This window comes from Lolium rigidum, chromosome 6 (genome assembly GCF_022539505.1).
Source record: "Lolium rigidum isolate FL_2022 chromosome 6, APGP_CSIRO_Lrig_0.1, whole genome shotgun sequence".
In the NCBI taxonomy this organism is placed as follows: Eukaryota; Viridiplantae; Streptophyta; class Magnoliopsida; order Poales; family Poaceae; genus Lolium; species Lolium rigidum.
In genome coordinates, this window is record NC_061513.1 from 165,535,627 (window position 1) to 165,546,050 (window position 10,424).

At 43.4% G+C, this 10,424-nt stretch overlaps 1 pseudogene; it reads right to left on the bottom strand.

Annotated features, from left to right (window-relative positions):
* Positions 1 to 8,658: 8,658 nt before the first annotated feature.
* Positions 8,659 to 9,834, bottom strand: LOC124659537 (annotated as a pseudogene).
* Positions 9,835 to 10,424: the final 590 nt, after the last annotated feature.

Genomic DNA, 10,424 nt, shown 5'->3' on the forward strand with positions numbered 1-10,424 from the left:
ATTTTTATATTGGAAAAAGAGATGCACTGCAAGATGGATCAAGTTAGGGGAAGAAAATACTAAGTACTTTCACTCTATGGCAACAATCAGATATAAAAGGAATTCTATTGTCAGTTTGGTAACTGAAGATGGAAGAACAGTAACAGAGCACTCTGAAATAGAAGCTGCTGCATGGAATTGTTATAAGGAGAGAATGGGGACACAGAGAGGTATTGAGATGTGCTTGGATCTGCAGGCTTTATTGCATAGGGTTGATGGTTTGGAGCTGCTCACAATGCCTTTTACTCATGAAGAGATGGATAAGGTGGTTGCAAAAATGCCACCTGACAAAGAACCAGGCCCTGATGGCTTTAATGGATTATTTCTCAAAAAATGTTGGCATATCATCAAGGAGAGTTTTTATAAATTGGCTGAGGACTTCTATGCAAATCTGAAAAATTTGGAAAGTATCAATACATCTTATATTACTCTGATTCCTAATTGTCACAACCCTGAAAAGATCAATGACTACAGGCCTATTTCACTGACAAATTATTGTCTGAAATTTCTTACAAAATTGGCAGCAGATAGGTTGCAGGAGGTCATTCCTCAGTGTATTCATAAGAATCAATATGGATTTACCGAGAATAGACCTAAACATGATTGTGTGGCATGGGCTTTTGAATATATATTTCAGTGTAAATCTACTGGTGCTCCCTGCATTATTTTGAAGCTGGATTTTGAGAAAGCTTTTGTACTATTGAGCATGAAGCCTTGTTATAAATTTTGAGATATAAGGGTTTCAATGAAATGTGGATTAATTGGGTCAGGGAATTTCTGACTACTGGATCATCTTCTGTCTTATTAAATGGAGTGTCTAGCAAACATTTTAAATGCAAGAGAGGAGTCATACATGGGGATCCACTTTCCCCTCTGTTATATGTACTTGGAGGTGATGTTTTGCAATCAGTGGTTAATGATTTGCTCCAAAATGAGTTGTTACAGATGCCCATTATAACCGGAGATCCTGATTTCCCAATTCTAAAATATGCTGATGATACTCTACTGATTATGCAAGCTGATACAAATCCATTGGGAATTCTTAAAGATGCTTTGAATAATTTCTGTAAATCCACTGGATTATATGTTAATTATCACAAGTCTTGTCTTCTCCCAATAAATATCTCTGATGACCAGGCAACTAATTTGGCAGCAATTTTTGGATGCACTGTGCAGAGCATGCCCTTCACATATTTAGGACTGCCTATGGGAACAACTAGACCTAAAATACAAGATTTAATGCCTCTGGTGGATAGGTTAGAAAGAAGATTAGTGGCAACTTAAACCTTTTTGGCTTATGGTGGCAGACTACAATTGATCAGATCCTGTCTAAGCTCCATGCTTATTTTCTTTATGTGTTTTCTGGATATTCCTCCTGGCATTATTAAGCAGCTTAATAGAATTATCAGACATTGTTTATGGAGTGATAAAAAATCTGATTCAAAGGGTAAATCTCTTGCTGCATGGGACATGATCTGTAAACCTAAACAAAAAGGAGGCTTGGGAATTTTGGATTTTAAGAAACAAAATGAGGCTCTTGTTATGAAGCATCTGCACAAGTTTTATAATAAAGAGGATTTATATTGTGTGAAATTGGTATGGAGCTATTATCCTAATGGGGTTCCACAGGCAACAAATTTGTGTGGCTCCTTTTGGTGGAGGTATATCATGAAGTTAGTGGACAAATATAGGGAAGTTTGTACTGCAACTGCTGTTGCTGGAGATACTATTTTATTCTGGAATGATACTTGGAATGGAATTCTCTTTTCAAAGGAATATCCAAGACTGCATTCTTTTGCATTGGATACTTTGCTTTCTGTCAAGGAGGTAGTACAATGTCAGGACATGTCCACTTTATTATATCTGCCTCTGTCACAACAAGCCTATGAGGAATTCAATAACTTGCAGCTTTTCCTTGCCAATATTAATCTGAACAGTTCTGGTAAAGATATTTGGGTAACAATATGGAAGAAGGGTATTTTCTCAGCTCACCTGTTCCATAATCACTACTTCTCCCATTTGCCAAATAGTAGACTGCATTCTTGGATCTGGAAATGTAAAGTGGTGTTTAGAATCAAGGTTTTGGCTTCTGGTTAGTGACAGATTGAATACTAGAGATATGCTGCGCAGAAGGAATTGGAATGTCACAACTGTTTTTACCTGTGTTTTATGTCCTACACATACTACCGAGGATTGCATACATCTTTTCTTTGACTGTAACTTTAGCAAAAGGATATGGAACTATTTTCAAGTGGAGTGGACACAGGAAGATACAATTGAGGACATGTTTATTTCAGCAAGGAAGTTGTTTTCCAAGCCTTTCTTCACAGAAGTGATCATTTTAGCTTGCTGGCATATTTGGAAGCAGAGAAATGGAGCTATTTTTGAAAATATAAGGCCTTCTTTTGCCTCCTGGAAGAGACAGTTTGTGCATGAAGCCTCTTTGCATGTGCATAGAATGAATGACAAGCATACTGACATGTTTAAATCATGGATTGACAACCTTTTGTAATTTTTTATTTTTGCCTTTCTGTAAATATCCTTTTTGTACAGTTGGTTGAGTTTTAATAAAATGCTATGGGGGTTTTGCCCCACAGTTTCATGGTCAAAAAAATTTGAGTAAGTTTGAGTTCTGTGAGCACTGCATTTTTGGTAAGCATAAAAGAGTTAAATTCAATCTTCCGTTCATACCACTAAAGGGATTCTAGATTATGTGCATGCTGATGTGTGGGGACCTTCCCGCAAGACTTCTCTTGGTGGTGCAAATTACATGCTTACTATCATAGATGATTACTTCAGAAAAGTGTGGCCTTTCTTTCTGAAACATAAATCTGATGTGTTTGACGCTTTTAAAAAGTGGAAAGTTATGGTAGAGAAGCAAACATAAAAGAAAGTTAAATTGCTTCGTACCGACAATGGAATGGAGTTTTGTTCTACTGTTTTCAATGATTATTCTAGCGATGAAGGCATTGTCAGGCACCACACCATCACATATACTCCTTAGCAGAATGGTGTGGCGGAGAGGATGAACAGAACCATCATCTCCAAGGCTCGCTGCATGCTATCCAATGCTGGTATGCATAGACGTTTTTGGGCTGAAGCAGCTTCCACCGCTTGTTACTTGATAAACATGTCACCTTGCATTCCGCTTGATAAGAAAAATCCTATTGAGGTATGGTCTGGTTCACCTGCTGATTATTCACAGTTGAGAGTTTTCGGTTGCACTGCTTATGCTCATGTTGATAATGGAAAGCTAGAGCCTAGTGCTGTTAAGTGTGTGTTTCTTGGTTATGGTTCAGGAGTTAAGGTATACAAGTTATGGAATCCTGAAACTAAGAAAGTTTTGCATAGCAGGAATGTTGTCTTCAATGAGGCTGTCATGTTTTATAAGAGTTTATCTACAAATGTTACTGATGCTGTTGATTTTTCTGATAATTCTGATGATGAGCAACAGAGGATCAACGTGCAGGTGGATCACGTGGAGGAGAAAGAAAATGATGTTGCTGAAATTGATAACATTGTTGTTCAGCACTTACCACCTGTTTTGCAGCAAACAAATAGCTCCATTGTTGCTGATAGACCGATGCGTAACAAAGGTCCACGTCCTTATTTAATTGAAGAGTGTAATCTTGTTCATCATGCTTTGAGTTGTGCTGAACAGGTGGAGCATGATACTGAGCCTGCTACATATATTGAGCCCGTTGCATCCGTTGACCGCGTGAAGTGGATTTCTGCTATGCAAGAGGAGATGCAATCACTTAACAAGAATGGCACATGGGATGTTGTGCCCTTGCCTAAACAAAACAAGGCTGTCCGTTGTAAGTGGATATTTAAAAGAAAGGAAGGGTTTGTCTCCTAATGAGCCTCCGAGGTTTAAGGCAAGGTTAGTAGCAAAAGGTTTCAGCCAAATTCCAGGTATTGATTATAATGATGTATTCTCTCCGGTTGTGAAGCATAGTTCCATTCGTGCATTCTTTGGTATTGTGGCTATGCATGATCTTGAGCTTGAGCAGCTAGATGTAAAGAGTGCTTTTCTGCATGGTGAGCTTGAGGAGGAGATATACATGGATCAACCTGAAGGTTTTGTTGTGCCTGGTAAGGAGGATCTTGTTTGCAAATTGAAGAGGTCTCTTTATGGTTTGAAACGGTCTCCAAGACAGTGGTATAAAATGTTTGATTCGTTTATGATTGCACATAAGTTTAAGAGATCTCAGTATGATAGTTGTGTTTATATCAAGTTTGTTAATGGATCACCAATATACTTGATGTTATATGTTGATGATATGTTGATTGCTGCCAGGAGCAAGAAAGAGATCACTACTTTAAAGTCACAATTAAGTAGTGAGTTTGAGATGAAGGATCTTGGTGCTGCTAAGAAAATACTAGGTATGGAAATTACAAGAGACATAAAATCTAGTGTGTTATTTCTTAGTTAGCAAAATTACATTCAGAAAGTTCTTCATCGCTTTAATATGCATGATGCAAAGTCTGTTAGTACACCTATTGCTCCTCACTTTAAATTATCAGCATTTCAATGTCCTAGTACTGATGAAGATATTGAGTACATGTCTCGAGTTCCATATTCTAGTATTGTTGGTTCCTTGATGTATGCCATGGTTTGTTCTCACCCTGATTTGTCATATGCTATGAGTTTGGTCAGTCGATACATGGCTAATCCTGGTAAAGAACATTGGAAAGTTGTTTAGTGGATTTTCAGGTACCTTCGTGGCACATCCAAATCTTGCTTAAAGTTTGGCAAGACCGGTGAGGGACTCGTAGGCTATGTGAATTCAGATTTTGCTGCCGATTTGGTTAAGAGAAGATCCCTCACAGGTTATGTGTTTCACTGTTGGTGGATGTGCTGTGAGTTAGAAGGCAACGTACAACCTGTTGTTGCCCAATCTACGACCAAAGCAGAATATATAGCAATTAATGAAGCTTGCAAATAGTCTGTTTGGTTGAAAGGTTTGTATGCTGAGCTTTGTGGAGATGATTCTTGCATTAACTTGTTTTCTGACAGTCAAAGTGCAATATACCATACTAAAGATCAAATCTTTCATGAGAGGACAAAGCACATTGATATCAAGTACCATTATGTTTGCGACATTGTTGCTCAAGGTAAACTGAAGGTATGCAAGATAAGTACTCATGATAATCCTGCTGATATGATGACAAAGCCAGTTCCTGTTTCCAAGTTTGAGCTTTGCTCGAGCTTGGTTGGTATAACTGTTTAGCCCAAGTGGCTGTTGGCGCCAGCAAGTGTTTTTTTTCTTTGTTGTTCAGGAGATTGTTGAAGTTCATGCTACAAGATGGAATTTGTCTCAAGGTGGAGTTTGTTGTATTGTGATCCAAATTCATATACTAAAGGGAGGATAACTTCTGATGAGCGGAGCGAGGCCCCGGCGGTACGGTACGGATCGTTGGCACCGCCTATATATACATTTTGTAAGCCGTCGGCTAGAATTTATCAGATTATAAGATAACCCACGGCGTTTGTAAACACTCTCCGATATAGTGAAATTTTGCTGGCTGGCGCCCGTGGTATTTTTCCCCTTCCGTGTTGGAAGGGGTTTTCCACGTTAAATCTTGTGTTTCCGCTGCGTTTTCCTATATCGTTATTCATTATTTGCTTGTCGCACTTATAACATCTCTGTTTGTCGCCACCAAAAATTTCCGCGCCTCCGCCCATAGGTAGCAGGCGTGCCTAGAGCAATAGTGTCAGCTGCCAGGAGATAGACGAGATGCCTAGCTAGGAATCTATCATTTTTCCTCTCTCTGTGTCTCCCCTTCCTACGAGCAATGTGCCTTATAGCATGCCATTTTAGTGCAAGCAATGCATCAGCGACAGTGTGACACACAAGTCACATGCGCGATCGACATGATCTGGTGCTCTATCGATGCCGGCGATAAGGTTTTCACCTGGTAGAAGGCTCCCACTCTCGACACCTCTAACGCACGGTACACAGTACGTGGTGCACGTTGTGAATCTTCACGGTTTTGTTCAACGGGGAACCTGAGACGTGTACGTACATGCGTACGTGTCTCAAAAAGCAGCCCTTGTCCTTTGAAGAGACGCGGTCATGTGGCCGGCCGATCACTTTGCCATTGAGGTTGAATGATGAGATGTTTTCCCATAAAAGAACAGTAAGATAAAAAAAACACAAATTAATGCAGATATATACGAGTGTATGATACATGTACGTGCATAGGCGTGCTGGTTTCAAATACAGGCGTGCATAAGAGCTAGAATGGCGTATACATGTAAGGAAATTGCTTCTCTTCTGTATGTACATATATGTAGTATGTAGCAATTGCGATTTTGATCGGCGCCTCATACCAGAGCTTGTATACTGTAGCCTAGCTGCTAGCCAACGAGCACCCGTTACTAGTGGCAAGGTGTGTTGTCGCCCACCCGTGCATACCCACACTAACCCTGCGCATCACTGGAACAAGAGAGGGAGAGAACCGGGCAAAGCGAGCAAACTAGGTAGAGTGGAGGACCACAACTTCTTCCAGAGCAATGGTGGTGCCATGGCTTGCTGCTGGGGTAAGCTTTCTCCCATGGGCGGATCCAGCCTATAGTCAAGGGGGGCAGCTGCCCCCCCCCCCCTCAATTTTCATTTACCTGATTTGCCTCCACATAGAAATATTATTTGCACCACTTATCATATTTTCCCCCTCTCAAAAGTTGTCCTGGATCCGCCCCTTGCTTTCTCCGTAGGACTTGGTTCGCAGCGATGGTGCTGCTCGCTGTCGCTGGGTTGGTGGTTCTTGCTGCTGGTGAGCTCGTGATTCTAAGACTCGAGCCAAGGTAGCTCAATTCATCCGAACTGATGAAGATGGACGAGCGCCGCTTGGCTAGGCGTGGTCTGATGGCTGGAGGTGTTGTCGATTTCCCTGTGGTGGGCACAGGGATCGGCTATCTGGCCGGCGGGTAATTCTCTGGGCATCCTTAACCTCCCTCCACATTTTCTTTACGCGCACTAACAAAGCTTAGATCGAGCTCTCCCTGCCGTCGCATCCGGAATCCGGATGCGCGGCCAGCAGCTGCACGTTCTCAGGGAGCAAGGCCATCGCGAGCTCCACGGAAATGTGGGGAAAGCGTCGAGCAGCCGGGCGGCGGTTGCCCGGACCCGGAGAGGGGAACCTACCCCGCCGGTGACCTCTTCTCTTCTCTAGCTAGTTTTCCCTAAAGGTCGCCGCTTAGATCGCCTTAAACAGCTAGCTTAGAGCATCTCTAGCAGATTCCCCATCCGACCCCTATCCGTATAATAACTGCAGATTTCCAGTTCGAAGGCGAAAAAAGGGACCGTTCAGATCCCGCATCGGACCCCATTTCCAAAAAAAATCCAAGCCGTCCCGATTCTCGTCGCGCAAACTCCAAATACCCAGTTCTCGTCGCGCAAACTCCAAATACCCAGTTTAAAATTTGCGAAATTTTGTTTGGGGGACGCGACTGGGGAGCGACGTCCCCCAAACGCGGCACGAACGAAACACGTCCCCCAAACGCTCAATCCGGCGCGGTTTGGGGGACGGTTTGGGGGACGCGACTGGAGATGCTCTTAGCTGCATGCTAGTCTAGAACGTGCGTCTCCAAAACATGCATGCTTGGCTGGTAGGGTAAAATATGTACCAAGAGCAAGCATGCAAAATAGCTAGCCAAATAGCCTGACACGTTCTAGGGGTCAGCTCATGTCCTCTCGAAGGTAGTACTCGTTCATGCAAGCCACAAGCACTATGGCCCATGGCATGAAGCAGCAAACTGTCAGCTCGTGTTGTCAGCTCGTGTGAGGTCCACTCATGTGAGAAGCAACCCGTGAAGTAGCAAACGAACGAGAAAAGCACTTCGCGTCGCCGTGTGGGTCCGGATGCATCATCGCGCGCGACGACCGAAGTTTTACAGCTGTTCGGTCGCCGGATAATAAGCGTTTCCCAATCACCAAGCATTCGCAATCATTATCATAAGTAGCTAGGCTCAGCTTCATCAAATTTGGGTTTCCGTAAAAGAAAAGAGATACTTAAACCTTTATTGTGAAATCATCTGAAGCAACACCAAAACAGTCCGTGTCCTTTGGGTTAAATACAGCAAGCCACTAAAGACAATACTGTACGGCCTCAAAAGTTTGTGTGCACTTCCAGTCCATGTTTTCGGTAATGTGATCTGGCGAGCCTTTGTTCAAGCCCCAAAGTGTTATCGGGTGGGCTGATATTGAACTCACATAAGATTTAATTGAATGATCGGCCAGTCTTACATCAAAGTAATCAGCAGATTTGAAATTAATTATGTTTCTGAATATCCCTTGCATACGAGGATTGGAGGCAATTTGGATACTGTTCATATCATGTTCCAACATTTGTATTATCCTAATGCATGTCAAGAAAATTAAGTCCCCCATTATCTCCAAACACATAGCAACTGTTTTAGAGGTCAGAGAGTAGCAACATTCAGCCACTTTGCAACAAAAAAGAACTTGATCAATGTAAAGAAATGTTTTACGTGCGCAACTCAAAACAGCATCCATCTTTTCAGCAACTAATTCTCAACAGATTTATAGTATTGACATTGTTTTTTGTAGATAAAAATGTAACATGATTCTTAATTCTACAAGCTCATCGGCATCATTGCTTAGCTCTAATTTCGATGCCCCACACAACAAGACCATCCTTCCAAACTCCTCCTTTCGTCTCCATTAGGCTGGTGGACACCTCGCCGTCACCTTCCTCATTGTAAAACTCGCCTAGCTCCACCTCCATCTAGCCGTCAGACCTTTTCCGAGGGAGCACAATGTCATCTGTGAGAGGTACTGCACTATGATGCGGATGAAGTAATGCATAATGCCTAGTACTTGCTACCAATAGGCGTTCACGATGCACTTCGTCATCCCCAACCTTCATGTATCCTTGGAGGCAAGTTTGCCGTGTTGATTCGCTCCCTCCAACACTTATCGATGCCTCCTGAAACGGGAAATAAGACTTCTTGTATCTGTCGTCTGCTAGCTTGAACACCATGTAAGCAGCATATGCTGAGTTTTGGGACAGGAACATGCTGTGAATCTTGCCACGGATTTCCAGCCACCAAACCCCCCGGAGTTTAGCTGCTTCCTTGAAGCTGCCATAGAAGTAGAGGAAGAGGATATAACATATACATCTAGGATTACGTCAAGAAAAAAACATATACATCTAGGAGAAACAATTTGGTGGAACACCATGAAATCCAAGTGATCACTACTTTAAATTACCCAAAACGCGAGTTGAGAAGACTCTCTCACGTTTTGTTTGTTTTGATCTCATCACAACCGAGGTTGATCCATGCCCAGTAGTTCGGATTGTCGCCCCATGAAATATGCAGGGCTCTTGCTGAGAGCGTGTAGCACTTGGTGCCCGTAGCCCTGTCTAGACGCATGCTCTGCACCAAGAAGATGTAGATCGATCAGTTAGCCGATTCTGAATTTCTGATCTGATCTAGCAAAAAGAAGCGGACGGAATTAGGTGATGGAAGAGATATGGGCATCTGTACGTACGTACCACCAGTTTGCATGGGAGGAGGGCCGGTTCGTCGGTGAGGCGTTGGAAGAGCGCCTTCTTGGAGGGCGGCGCGCAGGGAAGCTCCCCTTGGGCGAATATCGGGAGGACCCGGGGCAGGAAGCGGGACCAGACGGCGTCGGAGTCGGCGGCAGCGAGGAAGGCCCGAGAGACGGCGGCCGCGCGGCAGGCGTCGGTAGGCGACGTGAGGGAGATCACCGCCGCGAGGAGCTCATCCGGCAGGCGCTCAATCTCGCAGGCGTCCGCCTCCATGGATCGTCGGCCCCTGTCTCGTTCTGCACGTACGTATAAAGGTGCAAATCGAGAGATCCTTTTATAAATGTCAATACGACCGTGGTACGTCATCCCGTCCATTTCCCTGGTTTCGTCGGTATGATTTCCTTCCGTTTGCACCACGATCCGTTCGTATATTTATAAAGGAAAAGATAGAAACCAGCGACTACAAAGGAAACAGGTGTCCAACGTATGTACGGCTCCTCCTGAAGTCCTATGTACTCCCGGTTGTTTTCTTCATAATCCATCTATAAATTAGCACCCAGCTAAGCCTACGCCCTCAAGATCGAGCTCCAAGCGGCAAGCGCTGAGCCGAACGAGATTCATGGCCAAGGTCAAGGCCGGCATCATGTCCAGCTCTGGATCCTTCCCCGCCTGTGTCGGCGACTTAGGCCTGTGTTAATATCTTTAGCCTCATTTTCATGAAGAAGAGGATGACACTAGGAGAGTTGGGGCAATTTTTGTTGGTTTATTTCACACACATCTCACACAATGCCATGCCATAGGTACGGTGCTACAGATTTATAGCTGCTAGCCAGTTAGAATATGCTAGTCTAAAGATGCTAACT